Raw genomic sequence first — 23,173 nt, forward strand, 5'->3', positions numbered from 1 at the left:
TCTAAATATTTACTAAAGCACTTTTTTTTTTGTAAAAGATTGTTTTATTTACAAGAAAAAGGTTTGTCTTTCCTATTTTTACCTATGTTCGTTTAGGAGGCTGTGGGTATTTGGATGTGAGTGTAGGTTGACAAGTACAACTCCCTTGGAGTTGGAATGACAGGCATCTTTAATCTGCTTACAGTGGTGTTTGGAGTCAAACTTGGGTACCCTGCAGAGGGAACTTACACTCTTAATCTCTGGACCATCTCTGTAGCTTTTTGTTTTTCACACTGCAATAGAGTATGGGAAAGGAGACAGCAGATTTCTTCAAGTTTATAGCATCATCCAGAAGGAACCAGAGCCTGGCCTACTGCTGAAAGGAAGGGTGAAAACCCTGTTCACAGGGCAGTAGTATTCAGCTGGCATGAGGTTAGTTTGTTGTTGTTTTTGTTCTTTGAGAATTTCAAACATGGTTACAATAGAATGTGTATACAATAGAACACGTCATCCTATCCCCATCCCTCCTTCGGCTCACCAAGTTTACCACTCCCATCACCTCCTGGTGTTAACTTCAGCTCATATTTTTGATAACTTACTCATTCTAATTAGTGTTGCCCATATGTGTATGAGTTTGAAACTATCCATTGGATCACTGAAAACCTATCACTAGTCGCAGCCTCTAATGAACAATTCTCCCTCTCCCCGCAGCTATTAACTGCCAATAGCTCTAGAGAGTGGTGGGACCCAGAGTTTATCTCCTCCATCAATAAAGGAGTTTAGGCAGGCTTGATTCCTGTGTTGATTAGCTAGCCACAACTGGTGTGAGTTAATGAGTGTGGTGGCCATCATATGTCCAATAGACAGTGTTCCCCAGGAATCTTCTCTGCATTCTCCATTATGTTCTTTCAGCTTACTTTTCTGTGATGCTTTCTGAACCTTTGTGTACATTGGGCACTGGAGAACTTGATAAAAGTATCCTATTTAGGGCTGAATACTTAGCCTCCAATTCTCAGCATGTTGACAAGTTTTGCAGCTCTATACTGACTGCTGCCTACTGCTAAAAGAAGCTGGGAAAAGCTGATAGCAATCCCAGTATTTGGCTCTATACATAAGTATTAAGAAAGCAATTTGATGACAGGACCATTTACTGATATAACAACAGCAGTTTGGTTCTGTGGCAGCCCTCTATCCATTGGGTCATGGACTGGGAATTCAACATTCAATTCTCTCCATTTAATCTGGAGGTCTTATGGAATTTTATGCCCCTCATTTCAACTCATATATCATTTCAAAAACTCTTCAACATATCTGAGTTTCTCACTTTTTCAGTCCACAGTTTGCAGAGTCTGTATAGCCTTTGGGACATGAACAAAGGTATAATGGCTAGATATGTATTTATATTTATGGTACTGGGTATGTCTCCCTGCATATACTCTTGTTCATGGAAACTGATAGGTTAAATACTTTGTATTGAATAAGTTTGCTCACTCTCAATTATTTGCAGTTACTTATACAAATTGAGAAAATCCCTAGCTGACTGTCTGTCTCCTGTGATCTAATTGTGATAGGGAGATTAAGACATCTTTATGGCCAATTTGCTATACCCATTAGTGTAATTATGTTTACTTTCTCACATGCACTTCAACCAGAACTCTGATATCTTAGATTTCTATTGCCCAAACTAATATGAGGCCATTGCAAGACAGGCTCTTGTCCTTTCAACCCACAGTTCAGCAAGGTCGCCTACCAATAAATTCCTTAATCATTTTGATAATGCCACTATTAAGGTCACTTAATGCAATGGTAGATTATCTGACTTACCAGGAAACATGGATGACAGTACAGTCCATAGGATCATAAGTAAATCACTACTCATTTGAGTATAGACTGGCTATCACATTTTGGTGGTTTATAATCATTTTATTTGCTAAAAACATCTTCATATTTTAATTCAAAGTATTAGATTCATAGATGCAGTCTTTATTGACCTTGACAGAATATTTAATTTTTACAAATATTTCTTTTAAATTAACTTATAACTCTTTAATTTTACTGTACATCTACCGAACACTAGTGTTACATATAGATAGCATTTATGCATGATATTTCACCCCAAAGCACAGCCTGATATTATCATGATGTACTCTGTCAAATGTGAACTTTATGCAATGGCATTAGATGCAATATTTTTGCCCCTTTCCAGATCATGAATTATCTGTATATTACCATAATTATTGAACACCAGTTACACGGTAGGAAATGCTATCCAATCCAGCTTCAGACTAAAATAAAAAAATACCAAGGGTTAGAGGATATATTAGTGTTCTTTCAGGATCAGGGTTCAGGTACAGGACCCACATATGTGATAACAGCTCGGATGATTTTGTGGTAGCTCAGTATCCACGTGGGTCCCTAGTAAGGGGAACAAGGATTATTTCTGACATGAACTCAATGACTGGCTTTTTGAGCCCTCCCCTGAGGCAGGAGCAGTTTTTCTAGGTCACAAGTTAGGATATTGCAGCCTGAAGATACCTGATAAGCTAGGGTGAGATGGATGGGGAGGAGGACCTCCCCTATCAGTGGACTTGGAAGGGGGCAGGGAGGAGATGAGGGAGGCAGGGTAGGAATGGGAGAGAAAGAGGCTGGGATACAAAGTGAATGACCTATGATTAATAAAAAAAAAATATATAAAAAAAGTAACAAGCAAATAACAAGTAGCAATGACAACACAAAGCAAAACAAATATATTGGATTATTTTAGGCATTGATGTTTGTAGTGGGGGATGAGTAGATAAAGGACTGAGTTATTAAAATGTTAATTGTTTCATCTTTCTGCATTGATAAAGAAGCCTAGCAACAGCACCCTGTTTATTTTGCCTAGAGTATAGAAATAGCTAAACCATTACTTCTAGTAGTTATAGAAATTATCTTATAGAGTTTAATAGGCAATATTACAATTCAAAATATGTGCAGTACTAATTGCAATTAAGCACAGGAAGTCATTTTTGCTCTTAGTCTTAAAGACTCTAAAGAAGAGAAAAAAATGTTTATAGCCTTTATCAGGTAACACCTTCCTGTACCATATACTAAAATATAATGTATTAGAAAAAATATTACATTTTTTCAGGTTGGTAATAAGTTGAGATTAATATTGTTTACTAAGAATATGATATATGTGATTTTTGTATAATAAAAACTCTATAAAGATTAAGGTAAAGATTTCTAAACAAATACAAAAAGAGAACTTGTTTAAAATGTGTACAAGTGCAATGGATATGAAAAATATAGTTGTTTCCAAAATGAACAGTTGTATGAGATCTCAAATAAACATAAGAAAATTTTATGGCTAAAGTCTAAATGTCTTTGAAAATTAAAATCCTGCAGCATGTTTTTTTTTTTTTTTTTTTTTTTTGAATTTTAAAACTGCTTTCTACCAAAGATTAGGGCATCTTCATAAACCTTTTTAAAGTTGTGTCTTCAAGGACACAAGTCTTTGGTATTCTCACTCAGTATAACCTTAAGACTTGATTTGCTTCTCTTTGTATGTTTTTGGGTATTGAATAAGATAAGAATATACATCCAAGTTTCTAACTGCAACTTTCCCCCTAGTCTTAACATAATATCTATCAATCACATTCCAAAAGAACTTTACAAGACGAAGGAAGAGGAACTAGGCTCCGAATTATTTAGTTTCTGTCATTCTGTATCTTACAGGGTCTTTATATTCCCACACACCGTATAATTTGTGCATATAGAAGCTACTTTGTCCTCAGGTATTAGAAGAGGAGAGGCCACTAAGAATACATTCTTCCCACACAGCTGTATTAAAATCTTAAGCGAAGAGTAGAAGAATGTCTTTGTTAAAATCATTCCTACATGGGTGTATTTCAATCTTCATCAAGTGATTCAGTCCTACCTTAAATTTTCAAGGTTTTTTTTAAAATAAAGCAAATATTTGATAGAAAGGATGATAGTGTAGTATGAATGAGAAATATCCCTTATAAGATCAAGTATTAAAACACTTTGTCCTTCATTGGCTCAGCTCTTTGGAGGAGTTTACTGAAACTTCAGAAGGTGAAGAATTGCTAAAGAAATATGCCAGCCTTGGAGGACTTTGAGTATATTTAGCCACACCCCATTTTCAGTTTTCAGGTGGAAATATGCTCTCTCAGCTCCTTGATGTGACTTTCTATTTAAATGCTTTCATCATCATTACATAATATGTTCCTGGAACCATGAGCTTAAATACACTCTTCCTTTTAAAAGTAGCCTTGGTCATGGTATTCCATCATGACAACAGAAAACTAAAGGGTACGGTCATGCCTTTTGCATGGAGAGTTTCTTTTAAACTACAGGATTCTTACAGTATCACATACACCCCTGATTGTGAATGCAGTGTGACTTCAGGGCACAGATGTTGAGTGGGTCACCTTTCAAGTGCTTGAGCTATGCAAGAAGCTAAACACACTTCATGTATTGTTTGTTGTAACTTCTTACTCATTTTTGACTTTACTCCATCAAAGGAGAAAAGGAAACACTTCAACAAACATTTATGAGAAACTTTGGTACTTTAAGTTGATAAATATTTGGGACCCTGTTCAGCTGAACTTTCCAAAACAGATGCTCATTTGAGAATGATTTGTACCAGGACTTAGTCACTGCGATATTGAGAAAATATACACTTAAGCGCGAGGAATTGTTAAGTGTTGGGGATCAAACATGGTGCTTCATTAACTGTGGGCAGGAACTGTACAACTGAACTCCCACCCTATCTTAAAAAGAATCGCACTTACAATTATCTGATTAACATTTTAAGACCAATTTTAAGCCCAAATTTCTGGGGCAAGATGCTTTTTCATTTAGCATCCCAGGAGAACTCAGCCTTGAGTACAGTACTCACACTCAAATTTCCATTTCACATCACTGAGGATTTCTCCTCTTTCACAAGGTGTCTGAGGAGGTGTTACAGCCAAGACAGAATCATTTCCCACTTTGGCATGGTTATCGCCAATAGTTCCAGAGTTGTAAAAAGGGAAGGGATAAGAGTAATTGGGGTATGAGTCTGCTTAGAGAAGTATTTGGCTTTTGGTTTGTTTTATTTTTGTGCTTGTCTTTAAAAAATATTTTATTTAATTGTTTTGCATTGCTTTGTTTTTTCCTGGCTGACGCATGGTAGAGAGAAGCCTGATTACCTCATCCTTACAATAGTTATGAAATAAGGCAAACTGCCGTCGGTAGAAACAGGACCCATAAACGTCCCTGAGCAAAATTAAAGAGAGTCTGTTTTTCTCAGTGTTAATAAATGACATTTGCAGGCGAATGGATGGACCTAGAAAAAATCATCCTGAGTGAGGTAACCCAGGAGCAGGAAGACATACAGGGAAAATACTCACTTATAAGTGGATATTAGACATATAATATAGGAGAACCACACTAAAATCTATAGTCCTAAAAAAGCTAAACACCAAGGAGAATCCTAGGGAAGAGGCTTAATCCTCATTCAGAAGAGCAAACATTGTAGACACTGGAAGCAGGAGAAGACAGGGAACAGGACAGAAGCCTTCCACAGACGGCCTCTGAAAGATTCTCCCTATCACAGTATCCAAGGAGATACTGAGACTCATAGCCAAACCTTGGGCAGAGTTCAGGGAATATTAGAAAGGGGAGAGAGAAAGACCTGGAGGAGACAGGAGCAACACAAGGAAACCAAAAAAGCCAAAAAATCTGGGCCCAGGGGTCTTGGTCCTGCAGACACTGATTAATTGATCAAGAACCATGCCTGAAGAGGACCTAAACCCTCTGCTCACATGTAGCCCATGTCAGCTCAGTCTCTATGTTCATTCCTTGGTAAGGGGACAGGAACTCAGTGGCTGGCTCTTTAATCAGCTCCCCCCTATGAGGGGTGAGGGCAGCCTTATCAGGCCACAGAGGAAGACAACGTAGCCAGTTCTGATGATACCTGATAAGCTAGAGTCAGATAGTAGGGGAGGAAGACCTCCCCTATCAGTGGACTAGGGGAGAGGCATAGGGGTGGATAGAGGGAGGGAGTATGAGACTGGGAGGAGATGAGGGAGGGGGATACAACTGGGATATAAAGTGAATAAATTGAAATAAATAATAAATAAGAAGAAAAAAATGAGACTGTGACCTCCATCCAGTTTAAAAAGTTACACATGGTGAAATGATTTTAGCAACTGGGGAATTTGGTGGTTTCAAATCTATCTTAGCCCCAGTACTCTCTGAGCACAGCAAAAACCAAAGCTTTGTCTGACTCAGTGAAAAAAAGGAGAAACATCAAACTATCACTTTTTAAAGTAAAATATGATTGTCTTAATTAAATAGAACTGCCATTTCAGCAAAAGTGCATTACTACTACTCTATGAAGGCTTTAACAGTATAATTTCTGCTTATATTTCCTATTCTATTTTTCCTTTTTATTTTGCAGCTCACTAAATAAGTGACTTACTAAGGGTTTACTTGACAGAATATGAACATAGAATATAGTATATTGTGGAAAAAAACAACAAGAATTCAGATATAATTTAGAGAGAAGGGGATGCATTGTGAGATATCAGATACAGAACAGAATAAGTGTTCTAATGAGAATTTTGCTAGAGACAATTCCATGTTATAATGTTGTGAAAATTTAGTTGTTTCTGTTGGTTTTCTGAATCTAAAAATGAAGGTCTGTTCAAAGCTGACAGGTGATGGATTAACTGTGTGGACTAAGGAAATTTCAGTTTGTGGCATAGATATTGCTCTCTGCTTTCATGTTTGCTTGCAGTAACAATTAGTAGCAAAATTAGAGAAAGAAAACTTAAAATACACAGTTTGTCTAGAAATGCTTGTACAATGTTACAGAAAAGAAAGGAATGGTTTCTGAAGGCATTGGTACCATGAAAAGAAAGGTACTTCTCATCACAGCAATAGAAAGTATGCATTGATAGCATCTCAGGAAATGTCCAAATTCTAGGGGTGCAGGATCAAAGGTACAAAAGAATGGACTCATTTGAAAGTTTTTCTTTTCCTTGAAAGGAGAGAACTATGTCCTAGTATCCTACACAGAAGGAACATAGTAAAGTTGTTTACCCAGAAATAAATTGAAATAAATAACAAATAAGAAGAAAAAATGAGCCTGTGCACTTCCATCCAGTTTTAAAAGTTACACATGGTGAAATGATTTTAGCATTCCGAGGTTGCCTCAGCTACTTTTGAAATGAGTCCAGTTATTTCTTGAATTTATAGCACTCCTTGGCATCTTCCATGTGACATTGCTTTTGCAGCAATGTGGAATTCAAAAATTGTGGGTGATGGAGACTTCTATTATTATAAAGGAAAGCCCGGGAGGTCAATGTGTGCCACAGCCTGTTCTCAGCAGGAAATTCCCGAGGAGGCAATATGTGATGCAGTGAGGATAAAGCTAGAGTGAGGCAGAAACTCTGTGATGTTAGAGATACCAGTAATGTAACACATCTGCTGAGAGCAGTTGGTAGCAATACATGGAAGCATCTTAATCTTTGATCACCTCCTCCTGAGGGAGGAGCAGCCTTATGCAAGAGGAAGACACTGCAGCCACTCCTCAGGAGACCTGATAGACTAGGCTCAGAGGGAAGGGGAGGAGGACCTTCCTTGTCAGTGGACTGGGGGAGGGGCACAGGTGGGGAAGAGGGATGGAGGGTGAAGGGGGAAGAGGGAGGGAGGGTGGAGGGGGAAGTGGGAGGGAGGGTGGAGGGAGCTACAGGGAGAATACAAAGTGAATAAACTGTAATTATAAAAATAAAAATAATTAAAAAACTCAAGGACTAAACAATACAATTAAAACTTTCAGTTTAAAAAAACAAAAGAGTTTAATTCAGAGCATGAATACAGCATTGCTACAGTTCAAAGTCACAAAGTTCACTTCCAACTACTGTATCCTCTGAATGTTGAGCATGGAGCTACAGGACTTAATGTTAATCACACTGAGTTTCATCCTTGCTTTGGTTTGATCTTTCCTTGGCATTCTCTTGTAGTTCTGTTTTAGAAAGACAATATTTAATATGTGCAAATACATTATGAAAGTCTGTAAACTTTTGAGAAATCACAGCTAAGACTTCTTTTCTTTTTTATAATTTTCTAATATTTATTAATATACAACATTTTCCTTTTTAATTATTTATTAAATTTTATTAACTTTGTATCCTTGCTGTAGCCCTCCTTCCCTGTCTCCTCCTAGTTCCACCTATCCTCCCTATTCTCTCCGTTTGCCCCTCCCCTATCCCACTGATAGAGGATGTCCTCCTCCTCTTCCCTCTGACCCTAGCCTATCAGGTCTCATGAAGGCTGCAACATCTTCCTCTGTGGCTTGTTAAGGCTGCTTCCCCAAAGGGAGAGGTGATGAGAGATCCAGCCACTGAGTTCATGTCAGACAGCCCCTGTTCCTATTACTAGGGAACCTACTGGGAAACTGAGCAACCTATGGGCTTTACCTGAGCAGAGGGTCTAGGTCCTCTCCATGCATGGTCCTTGGTTGGAGTATTGATCTCTGCAACACCTCCTGGGTCTGGGTTTTTTGGCTCTGTTTGTCTCCTTGTGGAGCTTCTGTCCCCTCCAGGTCTTTTTATCTCCCCCTTTTTCCATAAGATTTTCTGTACTCTGTCCAAAGTTTGGCTATGAGTCTCAGTATCTCCTTGGATACGCTGTTGGGTGGAGTCTTTCAGAGGCCCCCTGTGGAAGGCTCCTGTCCAGTTCCCTGTCTTCTCCTACTTCTGATGTTTGCCCTTCTGAATGAGGTTTCAGCCTCTTACCCAGGGTCCTCCTTGTTCTTTACCTTCTTCAGAACTATAGATTTTAGTATGTTTATTCTATATTATATGGCTAACTTACCCAAACATATGGGACACAAAGAAAGCAGTGCTAAGAGAAAAGTTCAGAGCACTAAGTGCTTTCATAAGGAAATTCGAGGAATCTCAAATAATCTCAACTTAATGGAACACCTGAAAGCATTAGAAAAACAAAACAAACAAACAAACAAACAAACAAAAAACAAACAACAACAACAAAAACAAACAAACAAACAAAGAGGCAGGCACACCCAAGAGGATTAGGAGGCTAGAAATAATCAAACTGAGGGCTGAAATCAATAAATTAGAAACAGATAAAACAATTCAAAGAATCAACCAAGAGCTGATTATTTGAGAAAATCCACAGGATAGACAAACCTTTACCCAAACTAATTAAAAAACAGAGGGACACTATCCAAATCAACAAAATAAGAAATGAAAAGGGGGACATAACTGCAGATACTCAGGAAATCCAAAGAATCATTAGGACCTACTTCGAAAGACTATATGCAAAAAAATTGAAACTCTTAATAAAATTGACAATTTTCTTGATAGATGATATTTACCAAATCTGAATCAAGATCAGGTAAATAAATTAAATAGTCCAATATCCTTTAAGGAAATAGAAGCAGTCATCAAAAGTCTCCCAACAGAAAAAAGCCCCAGGCCAGAGGGTTTCAGCTCAAAATTCTACCAGATATTCAAAGAAGAGCTAATACCAATACTCTTTAAACTATTCCAAAAAATAGAAATAGCAAGACCTTGCCAACCTCATTCTATGAGGCCACAGTCACTTTGATAGCCAACAACAACAACAAAAAAGAAACACCCTCCAAAAAAAATTTCAGACCAATTTCTCTTATGAACTTTGAGGCAAAAATACTCAATAAAATACTTTCAAACCAAATTCAAGAACACACCGAAGACATCATCCACCATGACCAAATAGGATTCATCCCAGGCCTGAAGAATAGGTGGTTCAAGATATGGACATACATCAATGTAATCCGCCATATAAACAAACTGAAAGAAAAACAAAACACACATGATCATGTCCTTAGATGCCGAAAAAGCATTTGACAAAATCCAACACCCATGCATGTTTAAAGTTTTGGAGAGATCAGAGATACAAGGCACATACCTAAACACAGTAAAGACAATATACAGCAAGTCTATAGCCAACATCAAACTAAATGGAGGGGAACTTAAATCAATACTACTGAAGTCAAGGCTGTCCACCCTCTCCTTATCTCTTCAACATAGTTCTTGAAGACCTAGCTAGAGCAATAAAACAGGTAAAGGAGATCTAGGGGATACAATTTGGAAAGGATGAATCAAAGGATCACTGTTCAAAGATGATAGGACAGTACACATGAGTGACCCCCCAAATTCTGATAAACACCTTCAGCAAAGTGGCTGGATATAAAATTAACTCATAAAAATCTGAAGTCCTCCAGTGCAAAAAAGACAAATGGGCTGAGAAAGAAATTAGGGAAATGACACTCTTAGTAATAGCCACAAATAAGACTTACTTTTCAGTTTCAGAGTGAACTTTTAGACTTTTGAACAATACTAGAACTATGGCTAAGAATTCTCTTAGAGGTGGTCTAAGCGCAGTTAGCACCATAGGTGCCTTGAACCTTCAGGAACCAAAGGGCAGAATTTTATTGTTTGAATGTAGACATCACCACAGATTAATAGGATGAAACATGACCATCAACAGTTTATGCTTTTTTGTGGTCTGTAAAAACTTTATGAGGCAGGAGTGCCTAACAGCAGGAGGTAGGTCGATAGTTGAGTATCTTTGAAATTTATACCACTTCTGCTTCAACCAGAATGTGAATATACTCCACTTCCACATGTTCCTCTCTTTCTGATATTTAGTTTAAGCTCACAAGGCCAAGAAGTTGTGGATGAGTCCTCTGAAGCAATGAGTAAATTATGGCGTTCTTACCTTAAGCTGTTTCTATCTTATATTTGGTCACAGTAATGAAAAAAATAACATATTAATCAAAGTTCAAAGAAGCATAATTTATTAAAACAACAACAACAATAAAAAAAACAGAACAATTCCAATGAAAAACTCCTTTACAAATATGGTAGAAATCATCACCCAATATAAGTGTTTTCAGTCTATGTATAACAAAGAAAATAATTCAATACTTAATATAAAAATGTCACCAAATTACATATTGTCTGCAAAGTCTCAATTAATTAAAAGATATAGACATATATAGCATAATAATTTTGTCAGATGAGGTTGATATAACAGAATACATTAGATTGGGTGCCTTAAATATCAAACATTAATTTTCTCAGGAGCCTACAGGAGGTTAGCCCAAGGCAGGACTGCTCTCAGATTTTGTTAAAGATGAAGACCTCTTCATGACCATGAAATTTTCTTTGAAATGTTTCTTTGAAAATAGTGAGATCCATACATATATGTTTTCCTCATCCTCCTCATTTTCTCTTCTCCCTTATTCTTTACCTCTCTTTTCCTTTCCTCCCTCCTTTGCCTCTTTATTATTATTTTTTCCCATCCTCTTGTTCCTCAACCTTCTTTCTCTTCTTTTTCCTTTTCTTCTGTGAATCTTTTCATCTTTCATAATCTTCAACTATTTCTCTGTAATTTTCTTGTACTAATAAGATGTGGAATCCTCATGACCAAGTCTACAGCTGATATCCTACCCAAATCACTAACTCCAAATATTTCTTAGAGTTAGGTCTCCACCGGACAAATCCAGAATGGATAAAATTGCTGAGAACATAATGCATGTTTACACTAACCCAAAGAAAAATCTTTTAGCTATTTTAGTTTCAGACAGAGCTGACTTCTCAGTAAAGAATATTGTGAGTAACATGGTCACACATAATAATAAAACAGCAAATTCTACAATGAGGCATAACAATCTTTAATGTGTATTCACATGTGTATCAGACAGGCCATGGAAAAATATATAGAACTATTGGCTAATATGTAGAAATTGGCAAAGGCTACCGGAACGGGAAGTGCATTTTTTTAAAGTAGCAGACCAAACAGACAGGGAAAATCCTCTGTGATTCTACTGAAAGCTTTTGTCCTGCCCAGCTTGTATTCTAGATAATAGAGGCAAAATGGAAGCATATAAATGCATACCATACTTAGTATATTGAGTATTTAAGAGTAATATAAATGATAGAAAAAAGTGAAAGGGATATAGAGTGAGTATGAAAAGAGTCGTAAACTTAAATACAAAATTTAATTCTTACCAGGCATTAGTGAGTAGTAGTGTTCAGAAAACTTTTGACATGAAGGTGGCTGAACGAAGCTGCATCGATAGCTGAGGGCGAACATGCCAATTAGATAAAGCAGCTGTTTGACTGTCACTCATTAGTTCTACTGATAACTCTCATTATCTTGGTCTCCTCCATAATGGCTGCTCTTTTGTGAGCATTAACGATATGCTAGGTGACAACTGAGAGCTGCTTCTTGTTACTACATTGATTTAATCATGATGATATCCTTGGCAAGATGACATCATTCTCTTTCTTTAAAAACGTCAAATCGTTAGGAGGGGAGGGGATATTTGTTGTGTGAGTCTTCATTCTCTTGCACACTGAAATTTATGTTAGCATACACCATTGTGTGGTGTAAAAGGATCAGCTAATAAAGCATGAGCATGGTCTGTTAATAAAATGGTTTGGAATGACAATTTCTGTCCTTTATTCCCCCCTTCTATCCAAGAAAACTAGGCATCAGAAAGGTAACAATAACCTTAATTCTCTTCTTTCTTCCCATTCACAAGCTATACTATATAAAGCTATATAAAGACTATACTTTGAAGTATCACAAAACTTTGGAACAGTGATTTGCTTTATCTGACCAAATGCCATGTATTATGTGGCTTCTTAAACATGAAATAGCTTTAACTTCATCCTTAATATAAATTATAGTGATACAGTGAAATAAAGTTTGAGTCTGTATAACAATACCATTTGAAATGGTACCTGTGAATCTAAAGCAAACTACAGTAGTCATCTGTAAATTTCTTTGAAATACCTTTGTACAGTGCCTGTTGGAGTCCAGAATGTGCAAGGCAATTAAGAATAATAAATGATTACATTTAAAATAGCAAAAGGTAAACTGTACTGGACCCATAATTTATCATGTGTGCTTACAAGAACATTCAGCCTACAGCCGGCCACTTATATTTCTAAACTTCACTGAAAAGATTGTAATTTAAAAATATAATAAGCATTATAGAGTAACCATAATTAAAGTAACTGTGGGAAAACCCTGTCTTCTTAATTAGGTATTTGCAAATTGCTACTTTCTAGTGAAAGCACTGACCAGTGATCATTGGTGTCCTTTTCAAGGGTGTATTTTTTCCATTAAATGGATCCTATTTATAACCATTTACAATATCATGTCTGTTTTCAACGTGTGGAAGTTATTCCTAATGGACAACATGTTGACCTCAAATTTAGATGAATTTCAGTCTGGCTAAGAGTCTTAAATAGAAAGTTAGAGGATTAACAAGTTCCAACTAATGAAAAGTCTAACTTACTCATGGATGAGTAGGTAGTTAATACAGTATTTAGCTTTCTAGGTGTGCATGTGCCTGCGTGTGTGTGTGTGTGTGTGTGTGTGTGTGTGTCTTTATGTAGAAAAATCCTCTGTTGTCATACACTGAATTACTCTTTCTATACATACACATATAAACATAATACATGCATATTACATTCTTCTTTCTCACACGCACATATCAGTGCATTATTTAAAACATTGCTTAAGAATTTCATATCATCTATGCCTGCTCCTGATTATGATTGATAACTGGAATTTTAAAGGATTATTAACTTGCGAAGAAGTGACAGTGGCAGATACAAAGTTAAATGATCTGCCTAGGGAGCTTGGTATAATCTTCAGACAGAAATGAAAAAAAATATTTGATCAAGGTCATGCCAGGATTATCTCTGTCTCTGTAAAAGGCTGCCAAGGGATGCTTAATACGCACACAAAACAGACAAGACCTTGGTTTTATAGTCTCACCTGAAAGACCTTCACATACTCTATAATTAATTTACCACAGAAAGAAGGAAGGTTAATACAGCTGGGATTTGAGAGTTTTAAATTCTTCAGTTGCATAATCAGAGTTCCGTATTTTCATGTGCATTCATTTTAAGCCATAATTTTCCACCTAGTTTTAGTAATTACTTTGTTTTCTTACATTTTTATCACCATGGCTCCATCTCTCCTAAATTTTATTTTCCTTTTTTATGTCTTTCATCTAGTTTTTGTGTATTCTTTTACTTTTCTCTTCCTCCTTCTTTCTTTTATTTCCTCTCATTCTTTTTCATTCTGATTTCTTTTTTCCAGCTCTTCTTCCTCATATATTCTTGTATATGCTATGTTAGTATTTCTGAAAAAAATCCTGATTTTTCAACATAGAAGGATACATTAACTTTGGTTATGTTTTAAATTAAGCTCTCACTACTAGTTTCACTATAGGAAAACAAAATATCCACTAATTCTCTAATTAGCTTTATCTAAACTAAAATAGACATTCTAGTGGTGAAAAAAAATGTTAAGTTCTAAGCCAGGAGAAAGTGTCCCAAGACTGCTAATGAACTTTCATAACAAATAAATCTGTTTATTGAATTAATGAAAGTTCCCTAGGGAACAAGTGACATGGAACTCATTTATTCTTCACCCATTTTGTATTAATACTTTCAGCTCTTTGCATATAGTGTATGATATGATTAAGAAACTAATTACCCTTTCCTATATGTCTAATCTTCTATAATACAGTCTAATAAGCTGGCATGCACTTAACACTTGCACACTCAATTAAGCAATATAAAGTGAATATAACATCACATCTGAAGATAATACGTACACATATAAAATCATATCTCTTAGAGAAAATATTGTTAATACATGGATCCAACAGAATTTTGAGCAAATTCAATAACAGTGCCCATTTCTAAATATTACAGTTATGCAATGGCAGTGACTTAAATGTTCACCAGAATTATAGTAACTAAAACTTTCTGCACAACTGGGAATCTGTGAATGTTGACGTTAAATTCTAGTTTTTCCCCTAGATCATAACTATATTACAATTAATTAGTTACATATATTGCAAATAGCTTGATACAACTATATGTATCTTCTCATATTTGATCATTCCAGCCATTCCTATTTATGGCACAAGATTATAATTTTTTTTTATCTCTATGATATACAAGTTTCCTTGAAAAGTTGCTTTGAAAACATAATTGTTATATATACTAAGTCTAGTAAGTTGAAAGATGGCCAGTTTGATCTGGATATTCATGGACCTCATCATCTTTATAGTAAAGTATACTTTAATATATATTGCATGGGAGAAATTATGCAACTTATCTATAACCTAGGAAACATTCTGAAGACAGAGAAGGTATTAGTTCTGTGAGAATATTTGTAAGGGCTATGCTTCAAGGTATAAGAACACTTGCACTAACAGGATTCTGGAATGGGAAATGATTAGTGGGATAAATCTGCAAGATAAGCTAAATGACTATGGCATAGAGACATTGTATTAACCACCCTCCAAATAAAACATTTCATCATATAGGATGGTTGAACTTAAAAGTCACAGGAAATTTATCAGTTGTATAAGATTCACAAGACTTTTCCCAAAGGTCAGTGGTTCTCAATCTGTGGGTCACAACCTCCTTGGGGTCACATATGAGATATGCTTCATATCAGATTATCTACATTACAGTTCATAACAGTAGCAGTATTACAATTATGAAGTGTCAATACATTAATTTTGTGGTTGGAGTTACCACAACATAAAGAACTGTCTTGAAGTGTTCTAGCATTACGAAGGTTAAGAAAGACTGCTCACAGTTATAGATAAGTATTAACAAGTGTTGGGGTCAGGGAACTCTTTCACCAGCCAAACTCCCTGAAATCCTGGAAGGGTGCATCTTTTGTGAGACATCACCCACTCTGCTGTATGTGTCTGGTGATGTGGGTGACTTTCCTCTCTTATGCTTCTCTAGGTCTCCACTTCCTAATAGTCTCCTACATAACCCCAGTGTATTCACTGATTCACAAAGCAAAGCTTCAGTGTGCTTTTCCTTTCCATTCTTTTTTTTAACTTTAAAAAAAATTATTTGTTTATTATTTATACAGTATTCTGTCTGCATGTACACCTGCACACCGGAAGAGGGCACCGGAATTCGTTATAAATGGTTGTGAGCCACAATGCGTTTGTTAAGAATTGAACTCAGGACCCCTGGAAGAGCAGCGGGTACTCTTAACATCTGAGGCATCTCTCCAGCCCCCTCCTTTCTATTTTTATATCACCGTTACAGTCATTACTGTTTTTTACATTTTGAAATATAACATAATTGTCACATGGCATATTTTTTCAGCTTTTCTCTGGCCTGTTAGCAGTGTCCTATCTGTAGTGAAAAAACATTTGTTTGTTTCTTTTCACAGAAAGTTACAGAATAGAGATGAAAGATCAATGAAGGAACAAGGCAGATAAGTGTCAGGCACTACTGTTTATGTCACAATCATTTCAGTAGAAAAAGAAAGGGGAATAAAGATTCAATATGATAAAAATTCATTATGTACATTTATTAAATTGTCAGAGAATAAACTTTAAAAGAAAAAAAGATAAACTATAACATTTGAAATGAGTCATGGGAAGGGCATGATCAATTAAACACTAATTATAAAGATACAGTTAAATACAATTTCTTTGCTACAGCTATCCACTAACTAGAAGAGATAGAGGCTTGGTTTTAGTTGGATAAGCATTAATCCTATAGTTTGATGAGCAATATGAGTGACCTGTTAAGAGATTGGAGACAACAAATCAATACTACTTTTTAATTTTATTTTTTTCACAATTTATTCATTAAATTTCCCAAATGAAGCCCCCTCCCTCAACTCCCTGCCTTCCTCTTCCCCCCATCCCCTTCCCCTTGTCCACTGAAAGCGGGAGTTCTCTACTGTTGCTATCTGCCCATAGCTTGTTAAGCCTCATCAGTACTGCCTGGATCCTCTTCCTGGAAAGGCTGCATCATCAGGAGCAAGTGATCAAGTGATCAAAAAGCAGTCTACCAAGGTTATGGCAGAGGCAGACCCTTGTCCCCTCACTCGGAGATGCACATAGATCCACATGGAGACTGAGCTGTCAACTGGCCACATCTGAGCAGGGGGTCTAGGTCCTCTCCATGCTAGGTCCTTAACTGGTGCATCTAGGCCCCCTGGCTCAGATTCTTTAGCTTTGTTGGTCTTCTTGTGGGGCTCCTGTCCCCTCCATATCCCTCTATCCCCACCACTCTCTTTTTCCATAAGACTCCCTGTGCTCTGCCCAAAGTTTTGGAGTCTCAGCATCTGCTTCGATTCCCTGTTGGGTGGATCCTTTCAGAGGACCCACTATAGTAGGCCCCCATCCTGTTTCTTCTCTTCCACTGCTTCTGGTGTCTATCCTGTTTATCATTCTGAATGAGATTTAAGAATCCTCCTTAGGGTCCTCAGTGTTTAGCTTCTTTAGGTCTGTACATAGCTATCCTATATTATATGGCTAATATCTTTTCATAAGTAAGCACCCACATTTGTAAAAGAAACATTAATAAAACTTAAACCACACATAGAACCCCACACATTAATAGTGGGAGACTTCAATACCCCACTCTCATCAAGAGAAAGAACATTGAGACAGAAGCTAAATAGAGAAATAATGACACTAACAGATGTCATGAATCAAATGGATCTAACAGACATCTACAGAACTTTTCATTTGAATACGAAAGAATTTACTTTCTTCTCAGCACCTCATGGAACGAGCCTCAACATATACAAGAAGCCTGAAATAATCCCTTGTATCCTATCAGACTACCATGGACTAAAGCTGGACCTCAACAACAACAGAATAGCAAAAAGCCTACATACATGTGGAAACTGAACAACTCTCTACTCAATGACAGCTGGGTCAGGGAAAAAATAAAGAAAAGAATTAAACACTTCTTAGAATTCAGTGAAAATAAAGGTACAACATACCTAACTTTTGGGACACAATGAAAGCAGTACTGAAAGGAAGATTCATAGCATTAAGTGCCTTCATAAAGAAATTAGAAACATCTCATACTAGCAACTTAACAGCTCACCTGAAAGCCCTTGGAGAGGGTTAGGGAAAGCAGGGACACCCAAGAGGAGTAGACAGCTGTAAATAATCAAAGTCAGGGCTAAAATCAATAAACCAGAAACAAAGAGAACAATTCAATGAATCAATGAAACCAAGAGCTGGTTCCTTGAGAAAATCAACAATACAGACAAACCCTTAGTCCAACTAACTAATAGGCAGATATCAAATATTGTATTTATGTTCTTATGATGAATAACCAGTCCTCAAGAGGACTTGATAGTGCTATTGGTTGCATATGGCTTTCTAAAATAACTTGGAACTAGTGGCCATCTGTGTTATCTAATTTATTTCTCCAAGAACTTAAACTGGTCATATCTTTATATGAGTAAATAGTTTTGAATGCAGTCCCAGCCCCACTTAAGTTCTGAAACTATCCTACAGAGTAATACTGTTTTTCATATATAGTTCCAAAGACATACAGAATGGTTTTCTAGGGCTGTTATGAATACGAGGCTTTTTATTTCACTTTTGAAATACAGATATCCATTTCAAAGAAACCGAAAAACAGTTGCACATATTCAAAGTAAATATTTTAAGAAAATAAAAAGGAAAGCAAACCCTCCTTTGATTTGTGACAAGGGAAGTTAATATGTGTATTTCTTTAGAGCGCTTTCTAGTTCTTAATTGCTTTTCTATTTTTGTTGCTATGTATGTACACAGTTCAGTGATTTTCCTTTCTGTTCTTATATCAATGTTATAGTTGTTATTGTTCTGGTCACTTTGAAATATATCATATATGGTGTAAGGCATATTTCTTCAGCTTTTCTAATTTTTATTAGAATTGTTTAGACTATTTCAGGTCTTTATAATTTCACTATTATTTTTTATACACTGTTCAATTTATTCACAAAATGCCTGTTGGGATTTTTAGTGTATTTACACTGAAACTATTATAAATTTGCAAAATTCAACTAACCCAACAGCCTAAAGCATCCAAAAATAAAGAGGACACACTTTCATTAACATATGATAATTTCTTATAGTAAGGATTTATTTTTTTTTGTGTGTGTATATTCCATACTCTCAGTGACACAATTTGTGTTTGTGAGGCTAATGCAAATGAAATCTTTAACCCTACTTATGGTTGTCTTTTCTATTAACTGGATTCTGTTATACTGAGCTTTGATGTCTAAATATTGCTACTTCAGTCTTCTAAAAGTTTCCCAAGTCTCTAAATCCATAATGTGTTATCTGTGAATAATGACCATTATTTTTTTCTCCAATAATTGTGACAACACTATGTTCTCTTTTTTCTTTTTTTTTTTTTTTTTTTTTTCAATGAAGTTTATTCAGGAACCTTGAACAATCCTCGGACCCTGGGGAAAGCCAGCCCACAGCTTAAATAGCCTCTGGGTAGCCAACCCAGGCATGCCACGTGGGAAATGCAGATAGGTCCACATACATGGAAGCAAGCCAGATCCTCAGCCTTAGCCAAATGTGGAATTGTTCGTGACAGAGAGCACTCACCATCGGGAAGGTGGAAGGCGGAAACCAGCTCCATCTTTAAGGCATAGCATTCCGCAGCCCTCTACAGTTCCCCCTTTTTGTTTTAGACGCATCAGGCAAGAGTAGAGGTCTGATCTCTGATATTAGAAATAAATTGGGACTTTGTACAGATGTTCATTTAGGTATCATCCACCCAAAGAGCATCAGACCCGTCTGATACCTTTTTCTCAGAGGCGGGACCTGGGGCATCAACCCGCATGCAACCAGATATGCTCTTCTCTGGGTCCAAAGCGGCTGCCCTGAGTGCAGTGCTTAGCCTCGCATCCTGAGCATAACTGTTTAGCTTTTTATGGTATCCAACCATGCTTGGGAAGAATGTCCTGCTTCAATGGCTGTAAAGGCCTGAATGATCATGGCTGCATCACACTGTTGTGAGACTCTAATCTTGCATATATACCACAGGCAAACCAAGAAGACCAACACCAGAAGGCCTGCTAACGCTCCCATGCCCGCCCATTCCTTCAGATGATTCATGGCTGCAGCAATCCATGATGATAATCCTGTGACTAGTCCTGCGTCCACTCTGGTAGAATTTACTGTGACAATGGCCACTCTCAGCTGCTCCATCGTAGTATCGAATTCTCCAGTCCAATTACCTAAAATATAGCTCGACAATTGTTTAGACAGATTTGCAGCACAGGAAAAATTCTCATGTTATATGCTAGTGACTCAAAGTCCAGCATATTTTCATTGACAGTCAAGTTGAGCGATTTGCCATAGGGTATCAATTTGCTCCTGCACGAGGTCAATCCTCTGATTGAACACCATCAAGCTTCCTTTTAGTTGAGCATTAATTCCTTTATGTACAACTAAGGCATGAGCTACATTGGCTAAATGATTGTTCAGGGTCTGAGCAGTCTGCCCAGTATGACTCATGGCTAATGCCCTGGTGGTAGCTCCAACAGCCGCCAATGAGATGGTAGTAACAATGGTGGCTGTAGTTCCAAGATCCCTTTTCTGTCTGAAGAGAGTCATAGCATGAGGGGCATCAGCAGGCACAGGCACCCAGTGAGGCATGCGAGTGACCAGGACAACCTAAATTTACTAGCATTCCAGCATTGGGCAAAAAAGCAAGTATCATTACTACAATTACGTGGCTCTATCTGGCTAATAATGAATAAAAATGGGGGATATAGACAAACAGTTGCGGGCTTATAGGAAATATTATGAGAAGCCTTAACCCCTCGTTGGAACATCCTGCGTCAGTTCTAGAACTAGCAGTGGTGGTGTCCGAGGTCTGAGTAGATTCAGGAGACCATTGCCCCCAGGGACGAGACGTGCTCCATGCCAATTGAGTAACTCCATGTTTTCCTCCACTTTTGAAAGTCATTTAAGGTTCTTAAATTATTTTTTTCCCTTTTTTTAAAATTTTTCATCAATTACACTTTATTCATTCTGCATCCCCCCATAAGCCCCTCCCTTCTCCCCTCCCAATCCCACCCTCCCTCCTCCCTCTGCTTGCATGCCACTCCCCAAGTCCACTAATAGGGGAGGTTCTCCTCTCCTTTCTGATCTTAGTCTGTCAGTTCACATCAAAAGTGGCTGCATTGTCCTCTACTATGGCCTGGTAAGGCTGCTCCCCCCCAGAGGGAGGTGATCAAAGAGCAGGCCAATCAGATTATGTCAGAGGCAGTCCCTCTTCACATTACTATGTAACCCAATTGGACTCTGAACTGCCCTGGGCTACATTTGTGCAGGGGTTCTGGGTTATCTCCATGAATAGTCCTTGGTTGGAGTATGAGTCTCTGGGAAGTTCCCTGTGTTCAAATTTTCTTGTTCTGTTGCTCTCCTTGTGGAGACCCTGTCCTCTCCAGCTCTTACTATTTCCCAGTTCTTACCTAAAATTCCATTCACTCTGCCCAACAGTTGCCCATCCGGCTCAGCATCTGCTTTGATAGTCTGAAGGGCAGAGGCTTTCAGAGGCCCTCTGTGGTAGGTTCCTAGGTTGTTTCCTGTTTTCTTCTTCTTCTGATGTCCATCCTCTTTGCCTTTCTGGATGGGGATTGGACATTTTAGTTAGGGTCCTCTCTCTTGCTTAGTGTCTTTAGATGCACAGGTTTTAGTGGGTTTGTCTTATGTTGTATGTCTATATGAGTGAGTATATACCATGTGTGTCTTTTTGCTTCTGGGACAACTCACTCAGGATGATCCTTTCCAGATCCCACCATTTACCTGCAAATTTCATGATTTCCTTATTTTTCATTGCTGAGTAATATTCCATTGTGTAGATGTACCACAATTTCTGCATCCATTCTTCAGTTGAGGGGCATCTGGGTTGTTTCCAGCTTCTGGCTATTACAAATAAAGCTGCTACAAACATGGTTGAGCAAATGTCCTTTTTGTGTACTTGAGCCTCTTTTGGATATATGCCCAGGAGTGGTATAGCTGGATCTTGAGGAAGCGCTATTCCTAGTTGTCTGAGAAAGTGCCAGATTGATTTCCAGAGTGGTTGTACAAGTTTACATTCCCACCAGCAGTGGAGAAGGGTTCCCCTTTCTCCACAACCTCTCCAGCATGTGTTGTCACTTGAGTTTTTGATCTTGGCCATTCTCATGGGTGTAAGGTGAAATCTCAGGGTTGTTTTGATTTGCATTTCCCTAATGGCTAGTGAGGTTGAGCATTTCTTTAAGTGCTTCTCTGCCATTCGGTATTCCTCTACAGAGAATTCTCCGTTTAGCTCTGTTCCCCATTTTTTAAGTGGATTACTTGGTTTGCTGCTTTTCAGCTTCTTTAGTTCTTTATATATACTGGATATGAGTCCTCTTTCAGATAAAGGGTTGGTGAAGATTCTTTCCCAATCTGTAGGTGGTCGCTTTGTTTTGATGACGGTGTCCTTTGCTTTACAGAAGCTTTTAAGTTTCATGATGTCCCATTTATTGACTGTTGCTCTTAGAGCCTGTGCTGTTGGTGTTCTGTTCAGGAAGTTTTCCCCTGTACCAATGAGTTCTAGGGTATTTCCCACTTTTTTTTCAAGCCGATTTAATGTGTCTGGTTTTATGTTGAGGTCTTTGATCCACTTGGACTTCAGTTTTGTGCAGGGTGACAAGTATGGATCTATTTTCATTTTTCTACATGTAGACATCCAGTTAGACCAGCACCATTTGTTGAAGATGCTATCTTTTTTCCATTGTATGGTTTTGGCGTCTTTGTCAAAGATCAGGTGTCCATAAGTGTGTGGGTTTATTTCTGGGTCCTCTGTTCGGTTCCATTGATCCACCATTCTGTTTCTATGCTTGTACCATGCAGTTTTTAAAACTGTTGCTCTATAGTACAACTAAGATCAGGGATGGAGATACCTCCAGAAGATCTTTTATTGTAGAGGATTGTTTTAGCAATTCTGGGTTTCTTGTTATTCCAGATGAAGTTGAGAATTTTTCTTTCCAGGTCTGTAAAGAATTGTGTTTTTAATTTGATGGGCATTGCATTGAATCTGTAGATTGCTTTTGGTAAGATGGCCATTTTTACTATGTTAATCTTGCCAAGCCATGAGCATGGGAGATCTTTCCATGTTCTCATATCTTCTTCTAATTCTTTCTTCAGAGATTTGAAATTTTTTTCATACAAGTCTTTGACTTCCTTGGTTAGGGTTACTCCGAGGTACCTTATGTCATTTGTGGCTATTGTGTAGGGTGTTGTTTCCCTAATTTCTTTCTCAGCCCTTTTGTCTTTTGT

Source organism: Meriones unguiculatus, chromosome 18 (assembly GCF_030254825.1).
Source record: "Meriones unguiculatus strain TT.TT164.6M chromosome 18, Bangor_MerUng_6.1, whole genome shotgun sequence".
Taxonomy (NCBI): Eukaryota; Metazoa; Chordata; class Mammalia; order Rodentia; family Muridae; genus Meriones; species Meriones unguiculatus.